At 47.7% G+C, this 22,817-nt stretch overlaps 1 protein-coding gene across 1 annotated transcript in view; it reads right to left on the bottom strand.

Moving 5' to 3' along the window:
* The window catches only part of pou2f2b (POU class 2 homeobox 2b), a 1,400,389-nt gene that overhangs the window by 1,372,235 nt on the left and 5,337 nt on the right, over positions 1 to 22,817 (bottom strand). The gene's annotated exons all lie outside the window — the stretch shown is intronic.

A 22,817-nucleotide genomic window follows, 5' to 3' on the forward strand; every position in this document is an offset into this window, starting at 1 on the left:
CTGTGAAGCAACTGTGCTACCGTGATGCCACAAACAGAAAATCTCTGCACCATCTACGAGGAGCAGTCAGGAGGGGGAAGGGTACGGTGGGAATGCCCGGTCTACTTTCTCAGCCTTTTAATCCATCAATGTGCCCACCCTACTCCAGTTGCTGTGCCACAGATCCGAGTACGATCTGTAGACCTGGATGGGCAACTCTCAATAAGAATGGGAGATGGTCTGATTGAGAATGAGAGATTGTTTCCGCTGGTTGGTCAATCTAAAATACGGGGGGAGCTGAGGAGAAATTCCTTCACTCAAAGGGTTATGAATGTTTGGAATTCTCTATTCCAAAGAGTTGTGGGTGCTCCATCGCAAAGGCAGTAAAGGCTGAGACAGGCCCATCTTTGGACTCTCAGTAGATTAAGAGATATGGGGGGTGGGATTCTCCAGGAATTGGTGGGGCGGGCAGAAACGGTGCAGTGGAGTGGCGGGAACCACTCTGGCGTCGGGCCGCCCCAAAGGTGCGGAATCCGTCAGCATCTGCTGACATCATCCCCACGAATGCGCACATGGAGTCACTTCCGCACCGGGAATGGCGGATGACCACGTCCTCCGGTGCGAAAGGAATAGAGTGCCCCCACAGCACAGGCCCGCCCGTGGATCGGTGGGCCCCGACCGCGGGCCAGGCCACTGTGGGGGCACCCCCTGGGGCCAGATTGCCCCGTGCTGCCTCCCCAGGACCCCGGAGCCCACTCTCGCCGCCTGGTCCCGCCGGTAAGGGAGGTGGTTTAATTCACGCTGGCGGAACCGGCATTACAGCAGCGGGATTTCCGCCCATCGCGGGCCGGAGAATCGGCGGGGGAGCCCGCCAACCGACGCGGCACAATTCCCGCCCCCGCCGAATCTCCGGTTCCGGAGAATTCGCTAGCCGGGGGGGGCGGGATTCACGCTGCCCCCCGGCGATTCTCCGACCCGGCGGGGGGTCGGAGAATCCCACCCATTGTTTCTATTCAAATAATCATTTAATGCCCTCTTGAAAGCCTCGACTGGACCTGCCTCCACCACATTTTCAGGCAGCGCATCCCAGACCCCAACCACTCGCTGTGTGAAAAAGTTCCTCACATCACATTTGCTTCTTTTGAAAAACACTTTAAATCTGTCCCCTCTTGTTCTTGATCCTTTTACAAGAGAGAACAGTTTCTCCCGATCTACTCTGTCCAGCCTCCTCATGACTTTCAATATCGCTATCAAACCTCCTCTTAGCCTTCTTCTCTCCGAAGAGAATAGTCCCAACCTCTCCAATCCATTCTCATGACTAAAGTTTCTCATCCCTGGAACCTCTCTGCAATCTCTCCAATGTGTTCACATCCTTCCGATAGTGTGGCTCCTAGAACTGTACACAATACACCTGCTGAGGTCTAACTAGAGTAAAAATACACTTTCCTCACATTCCCTGCTGCAAATTCCATTTCTTTATTTTCAATTCAATACCAGTGCCTTTCTTCAGTGTCTTTAGTTACTCTCTTGCTCTTAATATACTTAAGAACCTTGAATGTCATTGATCCTTGATATTCCTCACCTTCTGCCCATGGCACATTCCTTTACGGTTCTTTATGTCTATCCGAGCCTTCACCATCTATGGGCGGCACGGTAGCACAGTGGGTGGCACTGTTGCTTCACAGCTCCAGGGTCCCAGGTTTGATTTCCATCTTGGATCACTGTCTGTGCAGAGTCTGCACATTCTCCCTGTGTCTGCATGGATTCCCTCTGGGTGCTCCGGTTTTCTTCCACAAGTCCCGAAAGACGTGCTTGTTAGGTGAATTGACATTCTGAATTCTCCCTCAGTGTATCCGAACAGGCGCCGGAATGTGGTGACTGGGGGATTTTCACACTAACTTCATTGCAGTGTTAATGTAAGCCTACTTGTGACGCTAATAAAGATTATTGTTCACAGGATATACAACACAGAAAGACCATTCAGCCCATCCAGTGTTTATGCTTCAATCGTCCTCCCGTCTGCCCTCATCCAAGTTACATCATTACCCTTGATTCCCTTCTCTCTCATGTACTTGTCCAGATTCCCCCTGAACACGTTGACCGTATTCACTTCACCCACTCCCTGTGGGACAAGTCCCACATTCTCCCCACTCACGATGGGAGCTGGTCCCACATTCTCCCACTCCCTGTGGGGCGAGTCCCACATTCTTCCCACTCTCCGAGTGAACAGGTTTGTCCTGATCTCCCGATTGTTTTTTTCTGGGAGATGATCTTATATTGACAGACTCTGGTTCTGTTCTCCCTCCACAAGAGGAAGCTTTCTCTTCGTGTCAACTCCACTGAAAACTCCCAACATTTCTTAATCTCAATTAGCTCCCCCTGCCTCAGCTTCTTTTCTTCAAGAGGGAAAGAGCCCCAGCCTGTCGATCCTTTCTTGACACATTTCTGGGGTTATCCTTGGAATGCCAATCGTAAGAAATATCAGCAGGAAGGGGTCAATCCACCAATCAAGTCTGTTCCGTCACTCAATAAGACCATAGCCAATTGGGTTGTGGTCTTAACTCTACTTTCCCTGCCCAACTCCCATAATCTTTGACCTTTTTGTCGATCAAAAAGACGAGGTGTTGGGTGTCTTAAAAAATATTCAGGTAGATAAGTCCTCAGGGCCTGATGGGATCTACCCCAGAATACTGAAGGAGGCTGGAGAGGAAATTGCTGAGGCCTTGACAGAAATCTTTGGATCATCACTGTCTTCAGGTGATGTCCCGGAGGACTGGAGAATAGCCAATGTTGTTGCTCTGTTTAAGAAGGGTAGCAAGGATAATCCAGGGAACTACAGGCCGGTGAGCCTAACTTCAGTGGTAGGGAAATTACTGGAGAGAATTCTTCGAGACAGGATCTACTCCCATTTGGAAGCAAATGGACGTATTAGTGAGAGGCAGCATGGTTTTGTGAAGGGGATGTCGTGTCTCACTAACTTGATAGAGTTTTTCGAGGAGGTCACTAAGATGATTGATGCAGGTAGGGCAGTGGATGTTGTCTATATGGACTTCAGTAAGGCCTTTGACAAGGTCCCTCATGGTAGACTAGTACAAAAGGTGAAGTCACACGGTATCAGGGGTGAGCTGGCAAGGTGGATACAGAACTGGCTAGGTCATAGAAGGCAGAGAGTAGCAATGGAAGGATGCTTTTCTAATTGGAGGGCTGTGACCAGTGGTGTTCCACAGGGATCAGTGCTGCGACCTTTGCTGTTTGTAGTATATATAATGATTTGGAGGAAAATGTAACTGGTCTGATTAGTAAGTTTGCAGACGACACAAAGGTTGGTGGAATTGCGGATAGCGATGAGGACTGTCAGAGGATACAGCAGGATTTAGATTGTTTGGAGACTTGGGCGGAGAGATGGCAGATGGAGTTTAATCCGGACAAATGTGAGGTAATGCATTTTGGAAGGTCTAATGCAGGTAGGGAATATACAGTGAATGGTAGAACCCTCAAGAGTATTGAAAGTCAAAGAGATCTAGGAGTACAGGTCCACAGGTCACTGAAAGGGGCAACACAGGTGGAGAAGGTAGTCAAGAAGGCATACGGCATGCTTGCCTTCATTGGCCGGGGCATTGAGTATAAGAATTGGCAAGTCATGTTGCAGCTGTATAGAACCTTAGTTAGGCCACACTTGGAGTATAGTGTTCAATTCTGGTCGCCACACTACCAGAAGGATGTGGAGGCTTTAGAGAGGGTGCAGAAGAAATTTACCAGAATGTTGCCTGGTATGGAGAGCATTAGCTATGAGGAGCGGTTGAATAAACTCGGTTTGTTCTCACTGGAACGAAGGAGGTTGAGGGCGACCTGATAGAGGTCTACAAAATTATGAGGGGCATAGACAGAGTGGATAGTCAGAGGCTTTTCCCCGGGGTAGAGGGGTCAATTACTAGGGGGCATAGGTTTAAGGTGAGAGGGGCAAGGTTTAGAGTAGATGTACGAGGCAAGTTTTTTACGCAGAGGGTAGTGGGTGCCTGGAACTCGCTACCGGAGGAGGTGGTGGAAGCAGGGACGATAGTGACATTTAAGGGGCATCTTGACAAATACATGAATAGGATGGGAATAAAGGGATACGGACCCAGGAAGTGTAGAAGATTGTAGTTTAGTCGGGCAGCATGGTCGGCACGGGCTTGGAGGGCCGAAGGGCCTGTTCCTGTGCTGTACATTTCTCTGTTCTTTGTTCTGTCTAATCCGGTTTTGAGTATATTCAATGACCCCCCCCCACTACTCTCTGGGATAGAGAATTTCACAGACTAACCACCCTCTGAGAGAGGAAATTCCTCCTCATTTCGGTCTTGAACAGGAGACCCCTTCATTCTGAAACTGTGCCTCCTTATTCTCAATCCCCCCCCCAATGAGGTGGGAGTGTTCTCAGTTTCTACCTTGTCAAATCCCCTCAGAATCTTAGATGTTTCACTCAGGTCACCCACTTGTTCCTCAGAACTCCAATAAATGCAAACCTACCCAGTCCTCATAAGACAAACCACCGCCACCCCCCCTCCCCCCAGGAATGAGTTGAGTGAACCTTCTGTGAACTTCCTCCAATGAGAGTATGTTATTCCTTAATGTGGAGATGCTGGCATTGGACTGGGATGAGCACAGTGAGAAGTCTTACAACATCAGGTTAAAGTCCAAAAGGTTTGTTTGGAGTCACTAGCAGCTCCTTCATCAGATGCGCTTTGAAAGCTGGTGACTCCAAGCAAACCTGTTGGGCTTTAACCTGGTGTTGTTATTCCTTAAGTAAGGAGTCCAAAACTACATGGTGCTCTCGATGTGGTCTCACCATTTCCCCCGTTCAGTTGGAGCAAGACTTCATCCCTCTTGCAATGGAGGCCATCATTCATAGATTATCATAGAATTTACAGTGCAGAAGGAGGCCATTCGGCCCATCGAGTCTGCACCGGCTCTTGGAAAGAGCACCCTACCCAAGGTAAACACCGCCACCCTATCCCCATAACCCAGTAACCCCACCCAACACTAAGGGCAATTTTGTACACTAAGGGCAAGTTATCATGGCCAATCCACCTAACCTGCACATCTTTGGACTGTGGGAGGAAACCGGAGCACCCGGAGGAAACCCACGCTCACACGGGGAGAATGTGCAGACTCCGCACAGACAGTGACCCAAGCCGGAATTGAACTTGGGACCCTGGAGCTGTGAAGCAATTGTGCTATCCACAATGCTACCGTGCTGCCTTCCATTGCCTTCATCACTTGGTGTACCTGTGTGCTAAAGTCTCTGTGTTTTGTGCACAAGGACACCCAGATCCCTCTGTACCGTTTTGTCCTGCAGTCTCTCTCTGACTGCATGATAGTCTGCTTTCCTCTACTTCCTGCCAAAGCGGAGAACCTCACATTTTCCCACATCGCATTCCAGCTGCCAGGTTTTTCCCCCTTCACCTAACCATCTGCAGGTTCCATCGAGACTCCTTGGGCTGGATTCTCTGTTGACGTGATCCTCCATTTCGCCAGCAGCGCACTCACACCCACGGATTTCCCAATGGCATGGGCACAGGATCCCGCTGCCAGCAAGGTTGCACCACACCAGAAAACAGGTGCGAGGGGACCAAAGAAACCTTCCTTCCTTGTGCATTGTGCACCACCCTCTTCACAGAATCCCGCACACACCTTCCTCTCCATTTTTATAATACAGTGACCAGAACTCGGAGGCAGGTACTAAACAAGGTTTGATCCAGATTTAACTAGGGCTTCCCTACTTTTCAGTTCTATGTCCAAAAATAAACCCTTGGACACGTTTTTTTTTTAATGGCTTTGCTCTTTTCAGTTGGTACGAGCTCTCATTCCTTTTGTTCTCTCTCTCTCGCCGAGCATTGTTGTGAAGATTGCACAAAATTATCTCAGGAGTCTTATTCTCCCACCTCACGGTGGGAGAGAGCTACATTGGAGGGAGCCACGAGGCAGCCCTCTGCCAGTTTACAGAATGAGAGCACCTTCATACACTAACATTTATGCACGCAGAACATTGTTTAGATGAAATGGTTCAGAGGCAGGGTGGCTCCTCGCAAAAGCATTGTCTGTCCTCCCCAATTCTTCCCAGAAACCACACCTAATCCCTGTTTTTGATGTCTGCTTGTTCTGCAATAAACAGCCTTGGCATTGCACTGGGATGTTTTGCTACCTCGGGTCTGTGAGGATTAAATGGCTCTTCTGGAAAACTGGTCCGACTGATATGTGTACAGTTGACCATGTAGCTCGTGGCATCTTTTACTCCAAATGCATGAATATTGGTTATAATCCCTTTTAGCAAATTCCTATTAGTTTTATTGGTCCATTTTGTAAATGCATTGAGTAAATTCATATTAGGAGCATACCATAGAATCTTGCGAGCTTCCATCAGTGATGCTAGCGTTGAATCCTGGGGATCAGATGGGAGGACGGCCACACCAACACAAGTGTCCTCTGCGAAGCTGCGTCTACCAGCATTGAAGTCCCACACGCGCGGAATTGAGTCCGATGGATGGGCCATTGTGCCCAGAAACTGTCAAATCTCTTCTCCCAGCTCTCCGTTGGCCAACGCTCTTAAGGGCGTCCAAAGGAAAGGTATACGGATGCACTGATGACCATCCTGAGGCACGGAGGCATCAACACCACTGACTGGGAGGGCCGCGGGCAGCATGCCATGGCTCCGCATGGTTCATGGAGGAGCGAGCCGCCTCGAGGCTCAGCAACATGACCGCGAGGGAGCGACAGAGGAAGCAGGGGTGAAGCCAAACGGGGGCTGTGAGTTCCACCCCCACCCAACTCTCCAGCATCAATGACATACCTCCACTATGGAAGAAAGTGTGTCTCCCGAATCGGGTTCCTCAGCCATCTGAAGACTCACCAAGCATGACAGACATTATCCTCGATTTCAAGGGATCGCCACCGCCTAGACACACGGCTGCTGTTATGCGTCGCTGGTGGAAGGGGTGAATGTTTGTGGAAAGGGTGCCAATCAAACGGGGCTGTTTTGTCCTGGATGGTGTCGAACTTGTTGAGCGTTGTTGGAGCTGCACTCATATAGGCAAGCGAATATTCCATCACACTCCTGACTTGTGCCTTGTAGATGGTGGTCAGGCATTGGGGAAGTAAGGAGTTGAATTACTTGCTGCAGGATTCCGAGCCTCTGACTTGCTCTTGTAGCCACAGTGTTTATAGGGCTACAGAGAAGATCTTGTGACATAGTGAGTAGTGTTCCTGACTCTGAGTGGTGGGGACTGGAGTGACATTCAAGCCAGGTGGGATAAGGGCAGCAGGTTTACTTCAATACAATAGATTTCTACATGATGGAGGTGGGCTGGTCATGTAACCTTATCCTCACTACTGAGGCAAATCTTCTCTGGGAACCTCGATTGCTCCTGCCCTATCAGGAGCAGAACGTCCTTGGCAGTCACCTATGTACCCACCAAAACCCGAGCAAATGGGCATCTTTACCTCAAAGGATAAAGAAACTGACAGGATGGAGCTTAAGCATTAAAGGGGTTTGCTACAACTCACAAGGCATTGGCCAGACCTGCAGTGTTGTGCACAGTTCTAGTCTCCTTGGACGAACATTCAATGGCATTATCGTCACCAAATCCCCCAGGAACAGCATTCTGGGGGTTATCATTGGCCAGAAACTGAACTGGCAGAGGAGCGGGTGAGATTCCTGGTGCTGGGGGGACTGGTGCCTCACACGGTACTGGTGACGTTAATTCTGTTTTTCTCTCCACAGATGTTGCCAGACCAGCTGAGTCTGTCCAGTGCCTTCTGCTTTTACTATAGCCTCTGGGGACAGTCTAGTGACCAGTTCCGGGGAAAGTTAGCGATGCGGATAAGGCATAAAACACCCAGAATCATGGTGAGCCGGGGATGGATGGATAGTGTATACAGGAGGTGGAGGGAAGTGGGACTGGTCAAGGTGAGAGATTTGTATTTGGAGGAAGGGTTCGCCAGTCTGGAGGAGCTAAGGGAGAGGATAGAAGTGCCGAGGGGTAGTGAGTTCAGGCATCTACAGGTTAGGGATTTTGCGCAAAAAGGCTGGAGGGGGTTCCCTCGGTTGCCGGGATACACTCTGCTGGGAGAGACTGCTGCTTCCGGATGTGGAAGGGGAGGGAAGAATTGGGGGTATATAGACAAGTGGCTGGGGGAGCAGGGAGGTGAGGGGATGGTGGAGATCAAGGAGAAATGGGAAGCAGAGTTGGAAGTGGAGATCAATTGGTGAATATGGTGTGAGGCACTGCATCGGGTAAACGGGACCTCATCTTGTGCAAGGATGAGCCTGATACAGTTTAAAGTGGTGCATAGGGTGCATATGACTCGGGCTGGATGAGTGGGTTCTTTCAGGGGGTAGTAGATGAGTGTGAGAGGTGTGGGCGGGGGCCAGCCAATCACGCGCACATGTTTTGGGTTTGTGAAAAATTGGGAAGATTCTGGGCGGGTGTGTTCGTGGTTTTAGCCAGGATAGTGGAGGAGGGGGCAGCACGGTGGGGCAGTGGGTAGCACTGCTGTCTCACGGCGCCGAGGTCCCAGGTTCGATCCCAGCTCTGGGTCACTGTCCGTGTGGAGTTTGCACATTCTCCCCGTGTTTGTGTGGGTTTCACCCCCACAACCCAAAGATGTGCAGGTTAGGTGGATTGGCCACGCTAAAATTGCCCCTTAATTGGAAAAAATTAATTGGGTACTCTAAATTTATTTTAAAAAAGGATAGTGGAGGAGGTCGATCCGGACCCTTTGGTGGCGATATTTGGGGTTTCAGAGAAGCCGGAGCTCATGGAGAGGAGGAAGGGCGATGTTGTGGCCTTTGGCTCTCTGATTGCACGGCGACAAATTTTGCTAGAGTGCCGGTCGGCATCGCCACCGGGGGTAGCGACTTGGCTGGTCGACCTGGACGACTTCCTGCGGTTGGAGAAGATAAAGTATGAGTTAAGGGGCTCAGCAGGGGGTTTGAGAAAAGGTGGGGGATGTTTGTGACCTTGTTTGAGGAGCTGTTCGGCACAGGGGGGTGGGGGTTGGTGGTGGGGGAGGTGAAAAAGGGGAAGGCCGCACGGTAGCACAGTGGTTAGCACACTTTCTTCAGAGCTCCAGGGTCCCAGGTTCGATTCCCGGCTTGGGTCACTGTCTATGCGGAGTCTGCACGTTCTCCCCGTGTCTGCGTGGGTTTCCTCCGGGTGCTCCGGTTTCCTCCCACAGTCCAAAGATGTGCAGGTTAGGTGGATTGGCCATGATAAATTGCCCTTAGTGTCCAAAAAAGGTTAGGTAGGGTTATGGAGATGGGGTGGAGGTGTGGGCTTAAGTAGGGTGCTCTTCCAAGAGCCGGAGCAGACTCGATGGGCCGAATCCTTTTGCACTGTAAATTCTATGAAGAATACAGAAATCTATCTATTCTATCTATACAGACTGTATAGTTGATTGTTCGGAAGTATGTTCCCTGGGGTGTAACCTGCTTTGATACATGTTTGTAATAAAATACATTTTTTTAAAAAGACATAAGATGTGGGGAAACCCTCTGAGACTATCTTGCATTGCTACTTTTAATGATAAGAGTGCCTACTCCATTACCCCACTGAGATTCAATTCTCCAAGGAGTATCTGCTGTGACTTGTCAAAGTTTAGCATCAACTGGCTCTCCTGTTTGGAATCCTTCGCTGTACTGAAAGTAAACTCTTTTCACAGCTTGTCCATCACTACTAAAGACCTGTACATGTGAACCTAGGGGTCTCCTAATTCTGCCAATGCTTCGAGGGCTTCCCATTTGCTTAATTGTCTTCACCAACCTTTTCCCAGCATGTATTTCCTCAATACTTCTTTTACATTAACCATCATCGAACATCTCTATCCTCAGGGATCCTTGTATCCATATTTATAAATATGACCATGTTGTGGACAATCATTTATGTATATCTACATTCATACAACATATACATACATATCTACACACATATCCAAACATATCTAAATGCACACGATATGTATGTACATATCTACATACTCATGATATCTATGTACATATTTACATGTATACATAATACACATACATATCTACACACAGATGTAACATATATATACAGATCTACACACATAACATATACATCCTTATCTACACACACACATCATATATAGATACATATCTACATACATGATATATGCATACATATCTGCACACACATAACATGTATATGCATTGCTACACATACATAACATATGTAGTAGCACAGTGGCACAGTGGTTAGCACTGTTGCTTCACAGCTCCAGGGTCCCAAGTTCGATTCCCGGCTTGGGCCACTGTCTGTGCGGAGTCTGCATGTTCTCCCCGTGTCTGCGTGGGTTTCCTCCGGGTGCTCTGGTTTCCTCCCAGAGTCTAAAGATGTGCAGGTTAGGTGGATTGGCCATGATAAATTACCCTTAGGTTAGGTAGGGTTACTCGGTTACGGGGATCGGGTGGAGGTGTGGGCTTAATTGGGGTGCTCTTTCCAAGATCCCGTGCAGACTCGATGGGCCGAGTGGCTTCCTTCTGCACTGTAAATTCTATGAAAACATATATATCTACACACACATATTGCTTGTCGTATGAGGAACAGTTGAGGACTCTGGGTCTATACTCGTTGGAGTTTAGAAGGATGAGGGGGGATCTTATTGAAACTTACAAGATACTGCGAGGCCTGGATAGAGTGGACGTAGAGAGGATGTTTCCACTTGTAGGAAAAACTAGAAGCAGAGGACACAATCTCACACTAAAGGGACGATCCTTTAAAACAGAGATGAGGAGGAATCTCTTCAGCCAGAGGGTGGTGAATCTGTGGAACTCTTTGCCGCAGAAGGCTGTGGAGACGAAATCATTGAGTGTCTTTAAGACAGAGATAGCTAGGTTTTTGATCAATAAGGGGATCAGGAGTTATGGGGAGAAGGCAGCAGAATGGGGATGAGAAAAATATCAGCCATGATTGAATGGCGGAGCAGACTCGAAGGGCCGAGTGGCCTAATTCTTCGCTTTTGTCTTATGGTCTTATATCTACGCCCACATACCATATACAAACATATCTAACTCACATAACATACATGAATAGCGACGCGCACATAACATACACATATCTACATGCACACATGATGTAGGTACGTATCTAAATACACACAAAACATCATTTTGGGCGGGATTCTCCCCTACCCGGCGGGGCGGGCGGTCCCAGCGCCGAGGAGTGGTGTGAACCACTCCGGTGTCGGGCCGCACAGGAAATGCAGAATCCTCTGCACCTTCAGGGGCTAGGCCAGCGCCGGCGGGGTTGGCGCCGCGCCAACCGGCGCCGAAGGGCCTCCACCGGCCGGCGCCGGTTGGCGCATGTGCGGGAGCGCCAGGTTCCGCCGGTAAGTACCAGGTCTAATTTACGCCGGCGGGACCGGCCAAAAACGGGCGGCCGCTCGGAACATCGCGGGCTGGAGAATCGCCGGCAGGGCCGCTGTCAGCAACCGCCGACTGGTGCGGCGCGATTCCCGCCCCCGCCAAAAACCCCGCGCCGGAGAATTCGGCAGCCGACGGGGGCGGTATTCACGCCGCCCCTCCCAGCGATTCTCCGGCCCGGCGGGGGGTCGGAGAATCCCGCCCTATATATCTACATACTCGCCTGACAGATATATACACATGTGCCTACACTTGACATACATACATATCTACACGAACAGGGTATGGCAAGTGATTCACTGGTTACACATCTCCAATCTGAAAAAAAACACTCATTAACTACAGCTCCCTCTTAAAAGTGTGACCCCGACAATGGCACTGCCATTCACTTCGATCAGCAAGCTTGCTATGGCAGACTTTATCAAATGCGGTTGAAATACATAGAAAAACTGATTTCCTTTCCTTTATCTCCTGCACTCTGAAGAGCTCCATTAAATATGTCCTTAATTAATCCAAGTCTCCACAGGCACCCATCAGTTTTTTTGTGTATCAGGGCCTTCAGAAGGATATCCATTACCAGTCGTAGGCTCACTGCTGTCTCTTCACCTATTCACCCATTCCGTCCATTACACGGCAAAGCACATTCAAGCTGCGAATTGGTGCCGTCCATTACAACTTCTGTTACTTTGTCATTTAAAATCTTACATTCGCACAGCCATGACGGCAGACAAATGGAGGCCATTCAGCCCCATCAGGCCTGTGAATACCAAACAGGTCAAAAACAACCCGCCACACAATCCCAGTATCTCCAGGGTATACGGTCGCGTGGAGATAGCAATTGGGAACAGGGGAGGTGATTTCCCTCAAGTGCTCATCCAGTGAGACCACTCCACTGAATTCAACTGTAACCAGTGACACCAATCCCTCAAATTACACTGTAAGCAGTGACACCAATCCACAGGATTCTACAGTAACCAGTGACACTAATCCACCGAATCCCACTGTAACCAGTGACACCAATCCACAGGATTCTACAGTAATCAGTGACACTAATCCACCAAATCCCACTGTAACCAGTGACACCAATCCACCAAACCCAACAGTAACCAGTGACACCAATCCCCACAGTAACCAGTGACACTAATCCACCAAATCCCAATGTAACCAAATCTCACTGTAACCAGTGACACGAATCCCCACAGTAACCAGTGACACTAACCTACCAATCCCCACAGTAACCAGTGACACTAATCCACAAAATCCCAATGTAACCAGTGAGAACAATCCACCAAATCCCACTGTAACCAGTGACACCAATCCACTGAATTTGACTGTAACCAGTGACAACAATCCACCAAATCCCACAGTAACCAGAGACAACAATCCACCGAATCTCACTGTAACCAGCGACACTAATCCACCAGGTCCCACTCTAACCAGTGACAACAATCCACCAAATCACTGTAACCAGTGACACCAATCCACCAAATCCCACTGTAGCCAGTGACACCAATCCACTAAATTACACTGTAACCTGTGACACCAATCCACCAAATCACTGTAACCAGTGGCACCAATCCACCAAATCCCACATTAACCAGTGACACTAATCTACCAATCCCCACAGTAACCAGTGAGACTAATCCACCAAATCCCACTGTAACCAGTGACACCAATCCCCACAGTAACCAGTGACACTAATCTACCAATCCCCACAGTAACCAGTGAGACTAATCCACCAAATCCCACCGTAACCAGTGACACCAATGCACTGAATCTCACTGTAACCAGTGACACCAATCCACCAAATCCCAAAGTAACCAGTGACACCAATCCACCAAATCCTACCGTAACCAGTGACACCAATCCACCAAAACCCACTGTAACCAGTGACACCAATCCACCAAAACCCACAGTAACCAGTGACACCAATCAAGTAAATCCAACAGTAACCAGTGACACCAATCCTACTGTAACCAGTGACACCAATCCACCAATCCCAGTGTAACTAGTGACACCAATGCACCAAATCCCATGTAACCAGTGACACCAATCCACCAAATTTCACTGTAAACTGTGACTCAATCCTCCGAATCCCATGATAACCAGTGACACCAATCCACCGAATGTCGCACTGTAACCAGTGACTCAAATCACAGAATCCCACTGTAACCAGTGACACCAATCCATCAAAACCCACTTTAACCAGTGACTCAATACGCTAAATCCCACTATAACAAAGAACAAACAAAGAACAATACAGCACAGGAACAGGCCCATCGGCCCCCCAAGCCTGTACCAGCCATGAAACCACCCATGGCCAAAATCCTCTGCACTTCCCAGTGCTGTATCCCTCAATACCCATCCTACCCATGTATTTGTCGAGATGCCTTTTGAACCCCACTAGTGTAACCTGTGACACCAATCCACCAATCACACTGTAACCAGTGACAGCAATCCACCAAATCCCACTGTAACCAGTGACACTAATCCACCAAATCCCACTGTAACCAATGACACCAATCGTCCAAATCCCACTGTAACCAGTGACATCAATGCACTGAATCTCAATGTAACCAGTCACACCAATCCACCAAATCTCACTTTAACCAGTGACACCAATCGTCCAAGTCCCACTGTAACCAGTCACACCAATCCACCAAATCCCACTGTAACCAGTGAAGCCAATCCACCAAATCCCACTGTAACCAGTGACACCAATCGTCCAAATCCCACTGTAACCAGTGACACCAATCCACCAAATCCCACTGTAACCAGTGACAGCAATCCACCAAATCCCACTGTAACCAGTCACACCAATGGACTGAATCTCACTGTAATCAGTGACACCAATCCACCAAATCCCACTGTAACCAGTGACAGCAATCCACCAAATCCCACTGTAACCAGTCACACCAATGGATTGAATCTCACTGTAACCAGTGATACCAATCCACCAAATCTCACTTTAACCAGTGACAGCAATCCACCAAATCCCACTGTAACCAGTCACACCAATCCATCAAATCCCACTGAAACCAGTGACACCAATCCACCAAATCACACTGTAACCAGTGAAACCAATCCACCAAATCCCACATTAACCAGTGACACTAATCTATCAATCGCCACAGTAACCAGTGATACTAATCCACCAAATCCCACTGTAACCAGTGACACCAATCCCCACAGTAACCAATGACACTAATCTACCAATCCCCACAGTAACCAGTGAGACTAATCCACCAAGTACCACCGTAACCAGTGACACCAATGCACTGAATCTCACTGTAACCAGTGACACCAATCCACCAAATCCCAAAGTAACCAGTGACACCAATCCACCAAATCCTACCGTAACCAGTGACACCAATCCACCAAAACCCACTGTAACCAGTGACACCAATCCACCAAAACCCACAGTAACCAGTGACACCAATCAAGTAAATCCAACAGTAACCAGTGACACCAATCCTACTGTAACCAGTGACACCAATCCCAGTGTAACTAGTGACACCAATGCACCAAATCCCATGTAACCAGTGACACCAATCCACCAAATTTCACTGTAAACTGTGACTCAATCCTCCGAATCCCACGATAACCAGTGACACCAATCCACCAAATTTCACTGTAAACTGTGACTCAATCCTCCGATTCCCACGATAAACAGTGACACCAATCCACCGAATGTCGCACTGTAACCAGTGACTCAAATCACAGAATCCCACTGTAACCAGTGACACCAATCCATCAAAACCCACTTTAACCAGTGACTCAATACGCTAAATCCCACTATAACAAAGAACAAACAAAGAACAATACAGCACAGGAACAGGCCCATCGGCCCCCCAAGCCTGTACCAGCCATGAAACCACCCATGGCCAAAATCCTCCGCACTTCCCAGTGCTGTATCCCTCTATACCCATCCTACCCATGTATTTGTCGAGATGCCTTTTGAACCCCACTAGTGTAACCTGTGACACCAATCCACCAATCACACTGTAACCAGTGACAGCAATCCACCAAATCCCACTGTAACCAGTGACACTAATCCACCAAATCCCACTGTAACCAGTGACACCAATCGTCCAAATCCCACTGTAACCAGTGACATCAATGCACTGAATCTCAATGTAACCAGTCACACCAATCCACCAAATCTCACTTTAACCAGTGACACCAATCGTCCAAGTCCCACTGTAACCAGTCACACCAATCCACCAAATCCCACTGTAACCAGTCACACCAATCCACCAAATCCCACTGTAACCAGTGACAGCAATCCACCAAATCCCACTGTAACCAGTGACACTAATCCATCAAATCCCACTGTAACCAGTGACACCAATCGTCCAAATCCCACTGTAACCAGTGACATCAATGCACTGAATCTCAATGTAACCAGTCACACCAATGCACTGAATCTCAATGTAACCAGTCACACCAAATCCCACTGTAACCAGTGAAACCAATCCACCAAATCCCACTGTAACCAGTGATACCAATCCACCAAATCCCACTGTAACCGGTGACACCAATCGTCCAAATCCCACTGTAACCAGTCACACCAATCCACCAAATCCCACTGTAACCAGTGTCACCAATCGTCCAAATCCCACTGTAACCAGTGACACCAATCCTCCAAATCCCACTGTAACCAGTGACACCAACCGTCCAAATCCCACTGTAACCAGTGGCACCAATCGTCCAAATCCCACTGTAACCAGTGGCACCAATCCACCAAATCCCACTGTAACCAGTCACACCAATCCACCAAATCCCACTGTAACCAGTGACAACAATCCACCAAATCACACTGTAATCAGTGACACCAATCCACTGAATCCCACAGTAACCAGTGACACCAATCGTCCAAATCCCACTGTAACCAGTGACAGCAATCCACCAAATCCCACTGTAACCAGTCACACCAATCCACCAAATCCCACTGTAACCAGTCACACCAATCCACCAAATCCCACTGTAACCAGTGACAGCAATCCACCAAATCCCACTGTAACCAGTGACAGCAATCCACCAAATCCCACTGTAACCAGTGAAACCAATCCACCAAATCCCACTGTAACCAGTGACACCAATCCTCCAAATCCCACTGTAACAAGTGACACCAATCGTCCAAATCCCACTGTAACCAGTGGCACCAATCCACCAAATCCCACTGTAACCAGTCACACCAATCCACCAAATCCCACTGTAACCAGTGACAACAATCCACCAAATCACACTGTAATCAGTGACACCAATCCACTGACTCCCACAGTAACCAGTGACACCAATCGTCCAAATCCCACTGTAACCAGTGACAGCAATCCACCAAATCCCACTGTAACCAGTCACACCAATCCACAAAATCCCACTGTAACCAGTGACAACAATCCACCAAATCACACTGTAATCAGTGACACCAATCCACTGAATCCCACAGTAACCAGTGACACCAATCCTCCAAATCCCACTGTAACCAGTGACAACAATCGTCCAAATCCCACTGTTACCAGTGACAGCAATCCACCAAATCCCACTGTAACCAGTCACACCAATCCACCAAATCCCACTGTAACCAGTGACAGCAATCCACCAAATCCCACTGTAACCAGTGACACCAATCCACCAAATCCCACTGTAACCTGTGATTCAATCTGCAGGATCACCTCTGAAAAATCTCAGCTCCACATTCTCAAAAACCTCCTTTAATCTCTCTACCCGCCTCCCAAGGAATCTCTTTGTCCAGAGGTTTGCTGCGATGTCCAAGGTGCTGCACATGACTAAGTGTCAAATCTTGCCAAATCAGGTGCCTGTGAAGTGCCCGGGAGAGCGTGTTTCGACATTAAAAGTGCTGAATAAATCCCAGCTGTTGGAGAGGAACTTTGCAGGTGTTGGTTGTCCCCTTGCACCTGATGCTCTTGTTCTTCGAGGTAGCAGTGGTTAGCTGGTTTGGAAGGTGCTGTCCATAAGGCCATATGAAACAGGGACAGCAGTAGGCCATACGGCCTCCCGAGTCTGCTCCACCATTCAATAGAATCATGGGTGATCCAACATTCCTCACGCCCACTTTCCTGCCCTTTCCCCATAACCCTGGAACCCCTTGCTGATCAGGAATCCACCTCAGCCTTAAATATACACAAGGATTCTGCTCCCACCGCTCTCTGTGACAAGGAGAGTTCCAAAGACTCACAACCCTCTGAGAGAGAAAATTCCTCCTCATCTCAGTCTTAAATCGGCACCCCTTTATTCCGAGACAATGCCATCTGGTCCTGGACTCTCCCTTGAGGGAGAACATCCTCTCAGCACTTACCCTGTTAAGCCCCTTAAAAATCCTGTATGTTTCAATGAAATCCCCTCTCATTCTTCTAAATTCTAAATTCCAGTGAGTCACAACCTGTTTAACCTTTGATCACAAGACAATCCCTCCATACCGGGGATCATCCCAGTGAACCGTCTCTGAACCACCTCCGATGATAAATCTTCCCTTCAATAAGGGAATCAAAACTGCTCACAGTACTCCAGATGTGGTCTCACCAGTACCTTGTACAGTTGCAGCAAGACTTCCCGACTCTTATACTCCAACCCCCTTGAAATAAATGCCGACATTCCATTAGACCTCCTGATTACCTGCTGCACCTGTGCTCTAGCTTTCTGTGTTTTGTGCACAAGTACTCCAAGTCCCATTGTGTTGCAGCTTTCTGCAATTTTTCTCCGTTTAAGTAATAGTTCTTTTGTTTTCCCTTCCACAATCAACAAATTCACATTTTTCCACATTATACTCCACTTGCAACTTTTTGCCCACTGACTTCACCGATCAATATTTCTTTGCAAACTGTCCGTATCCCTCTTGCAACTTGCCATTGCACCTATTTTTGTGTCATCTGCAAATTTGGCTACAGTGTATTCGCTTCCTTCCTCCATGTCATTAATATATATTGTAAACAGTTGTGGTCCCAGCACTGGTCCCTTTAGAACCCCATGGATTACAGGTCAACAACCTGAAAAAGAACCCCTTCTCCCCACTCGATGTTCCTTGCCCATTAGCCAATTCTCTATCCGTGCCAATATTCTACTTCCAACACCCTCAGTTCTTATCTTAAGACTTAACCTTTGTGAAGTACCTTGTCAAATGCCTTATGGAATTCCAAATACAACACATCTATTGGTTCCCCTCTATCCAGTCTGCCAGAGACTTCCTCAAAAAACTCTACTAAATTAGTCAGACACGATTTTCCTTTCATGAAGCCAAGCTGACTGTTTGATTCGACTGTGGTTTTCTAAATATGCTCCTCTTACTTCCTTAATAATTGATTCCAACATTTTTCCAAAAATAGATGCTTGGCTAATCAGCCTATAGTTACCCGCTTTTTGTCTCCCTCCCTTTTTGTCACATTGGCAACTTTCCAATCCTCCGATACTTCTCCAGAATCCAAGGATTTTTAAAAAATCACAACCAATGCATTCACTATCTCTGTAGCTACTTCATTTAGGATCTTAGGATGCAAGCTTAGGATTCCCGTAACAGCCTCCCCGAACAGGCGCCGGAATGTGGCGACTAGGGACTTTTCACAGTAACTTCATTGAAGCCTACTTGTGACAATAAGCGATTTTCATTTTCATTTCATTTCAAGCCATCAGGACCAGGGGACTGAGCCTTAATAAATTGTCTAATACTACGGATGGTGATAGTATTTAATTCCTCCCCCGTATTCTTTAGTATTAATGGGATGTTCGAAGTATCTTCCACTGTTTGTGAATGCAATATCTGTTTGCCTCCTCTACCATTTTCTTGTTCCCCATAACTATATCCAGATTCATTTTCGAAGGGATGTTCTCTCTTCCTTTGCATATACCTAAAGAAGCTCTTATTGTCAGTTTATATATTCCTAGCTAGTTTGGCCTCAAAGTTTATTTTCTCTCTGTTTATTATCTTTTTAGTCCTCCTTTGCTGGATTCTAAATTTATCCCAGTCTTCAGGGTTATCACTGACTTTTACCTCCTTATATGTTTTTTCGTTCAACTTAATACTCTCCTTACCTTCCTTGGTTAGCCAGGATTGGTTTATCCCTCTCTTAGGATCGTTCCTCCTTACTGGGATCTATTTTTGCTGAGTCATGAATTACCTCCTTAAATGTCTGCCACTGCTTGTTTATTGTCTTTCATAGAAACATAGGAAACAGGAAGAGGCCATTCGGCCCCTCGAGCCTGCTCAGCCATTGATTATGATCATGGTTGATCATCCAACTCAATAGCCTAATCCCGCTTTCCCCCATATCCTTTGATCCCCTTCCACCTAAGTGCTGTATCTAACTGCTTCTTGAAAATATACAATGTATATTTAGCCTCAACTACTTCCTGTGGTAAATTCCACAGGCCAACTCTAGGTGAAGAAATGTCTTCTCATCTCTAAATTTTTTTTTTAAATTTAGGGTTCCCAATTATTTATTTATTTATCTATTTTTCCCAATTAAGGGGCAATTTGGCGTGGCCAATCCACCTAACCAGCATATCTTTGGATTGTGGGGGCGAAACCCACGTAGACACGGGGAGAATGTGCAAACTCCACACGGACAGTGACCCAGAGCCGGGATTCGAAACCGGGTCCTCAGCGCCATAGTCCCAGTGCTAACCACTGCACCACCGTGCTGCCCCTTCCCCTCATCTCTATACTAAATGGTCTACCACATATCCTCAGACTGTGACCCCTGGTTCTGGACACACCCACCATCGGGAATATCCTTCCTCCATCTACCCTGTCCAGTCCTGTTAGAATTTTCTATGAGATCCTCCTTATTCTTCTGAACTCCAGCAAATACAATCCTAACCGATGCAATCTCTCCTCATACGTCAGTCCCGCCATCCCAGGAATCAGTCTGGTAAACCTTCGCTGCACTCCCTCTATGACTAAAACATCCTTCCTCAGATAAGGAGACCAAAACTGCACACAATATTCCAGGTGCGGTCTCACTAAGGCCATATATAATTGCAGCAAGACAACCCTGCTCCTGTACCCGAATCCTCTCGCAATGAAGGCCAGCATACCATTTGCCTTCTTTACCGCCTGCTGCACCTGCATGCTTACCACCATACAGGTGTATGAGGACATCCAGGTCTCGTTGCAAAGTCTCCTCTCCTAATTTATAGCCATTCAGCTAATAGTCTGCCTTCTTGTTTTTGCTACCAAACTGGATAACCTCGCATTTCTCCAAACTATACTGCATCTGCCATTCATTTGCCCACTCACTCAACTTGTCTAAATCACACTGAAGGATCTCTGCAGACTCCTCACAGCTCACCTCCCACCTAACTTGCTGTCATCTGCAAATTAGGAGATATTTCGTGCTAATACATAGATACGTAGATAAATAGAAGATAGGAGCAGGACGAGGCCTTTTGGCCCTTCGAGCCTGCCCCGCCATTCATCACGATCGTGGCTGATCGTGGTTTACCCTGAATCCTCAGAATGTGACCCCAGGTTCTGGACACACCCACCATTAGGAACATCTTCCCTGCATCTACCCCATCTAGTCCCATTAGAATTTTATAAGTCTCTCTGAGATCCCCCCTCATTCTTCTGAACTCCGAGAACAATCCTAACCTAGTCAATATGACAGTCCCGTCACCCAGTCCACTGTAGCTGACTATCCTCATTTCATTGTAATTCACTTTATTTAAGTTAAACACAGTTGTTTTCAACTGAAGTTTCTCACTCTCAAACTGAATATTAAATTCCATCATGTTATGATCAGTGCTTTCTCGGGGATCTTTTCCTCTGAGGTCATGTATTATACCTGCTTCATTACCCAGATCCAAGATAGCCTGTTCTCCGGTTGCTCCATGACATATTGCTCCAGAAAACTATCCCTTATCTACGAATTTGTTATCCTAGCTACCCTTTCCAACTTTTCAAAAATAAAGTTATCGAGTACCCAATTATTTTTTCCAATTAAGGGGCAATTATTATTATTATTTAGCGAGGCCAATCCACCTAACCTGCACATCCTTGGTTGTGGAGGTGAGACCCAAGCAGAGATGGCAGAGACAGTGACCCAGGGCCGGGATTGATTCCGGGTCCTCAACACTGTGTGGCAGCATTGCTAATACATAGATACATAGAACATACAGTGCAGAAGGAGGCCATTCGGCCCATCGAGTCTGCACCAACCCATTTAAGCCCTCACTTCCACTCTATCCCCGTAACCCAATAACCCCTCCTAACCTTTTTTGGTCACTAAGGGCAATTTAGCATGGCCAATCCACCTAACCTGCACGTCTTTGGACTGTGGGAGAAAACCGGTGCACCCGGAGGAAACCCACGCAGACACGGGGAGAACGTGCAAACTCCGCACAGCCAGTGACCCAGCGGGGAATCGAACCTGGGACCCTGGCGCTGTGAAGCCACAGTGCTATCACTTGTGCTACCGTGCTGACCCCCCATGCCACCTTATACTTTCCAACTTGATTAACCCAATCAACATGAAGATTAAAGTCACCCATAATTATTTCTCTATTGTTTTTACATTCTCCTATTATTTGTTGATTTATACCAATTCCTGCAGTGTGTCTGCTGTTTGGGGGCCTATGCATTACTCCTACCAATGTCTTCTTCCTCTTGCTGTTTTTACCTCCACCCAAATGGACTCTGCATAATCCAAGTCTAGATAATCTTCACAATTGTCCTCACTTCATTGCTTATTAACAGTGCTACCCCACCACCTTTTCCTTTCCTCCAATCCTTCCAAAAAGTCAAATATCCCTGAATATTTAGTTCCCAGTTTTGATCTTCCATAAATTTCAAAACATTTACAGTGCAGAAGAAGGCCATTCGGCCCATCGAGTCTGCACCGGCCCTTGGAAAGAGCACCCTACCCAAGCCCTGCACCCTAGCCCTGTAACCCAGTATTCCCACCCAACCTTTTTGGACACTAAGGGCAATTTAGCATGGTCAATCCACCTAACCTGCACATCTTTGGACTGTGGGAGGAAACCGGAGCACCCGGAGGAAACCACAGGGAGAACGTGCAGACTCCGCACAGACAGTGACCCAATCCGGGAATTGAACCTGGGACCCTGGAGCTGTGAAGCAACTGTGCCTCTTGTAACCATTCCTCCCTAACGGATGAGATCGTACCCATTTACTTTGCTTTGCGCCGTCAGTTTTACTAACTTATTCCGAATGCTTTGTGCATTAAGATACAAAGCGGCACAGTGGTGCAGTGGTTAGCACAGCTGCCTCAGGGTGCTGAGGACCCGGGTTTGATCCCAGCTCCGGGTTACTGTCTGTGTGGAGTTTGCACATTCCCCCATGTTGCGTGGGTCTCACCCCCACAGCCCAAAGATGTGCAGGGTAGGTAGATTGACCACGTTAAATTGCCCCTTAATTGGAGAAAAATAATTGGGCACTCTAAAATTT

This window comes from Scyliorhinus torazame, chromosome 12 (genome assembly GCF_047496885.1).
Source record: "Scyliorhinus torazame isolate Kashiwa2021f chromosome 12, sScyTor2.1, whole genome shotgun sequence".
Taxonomy (NCBI): domain Eukaryota; kingdom Metazoa; phylum Chordata; class Chondrichthyes; order Carcharhiniformes; family Scyliorhinidae; genus Scyliorhinus; species Scyliorhinus torazame.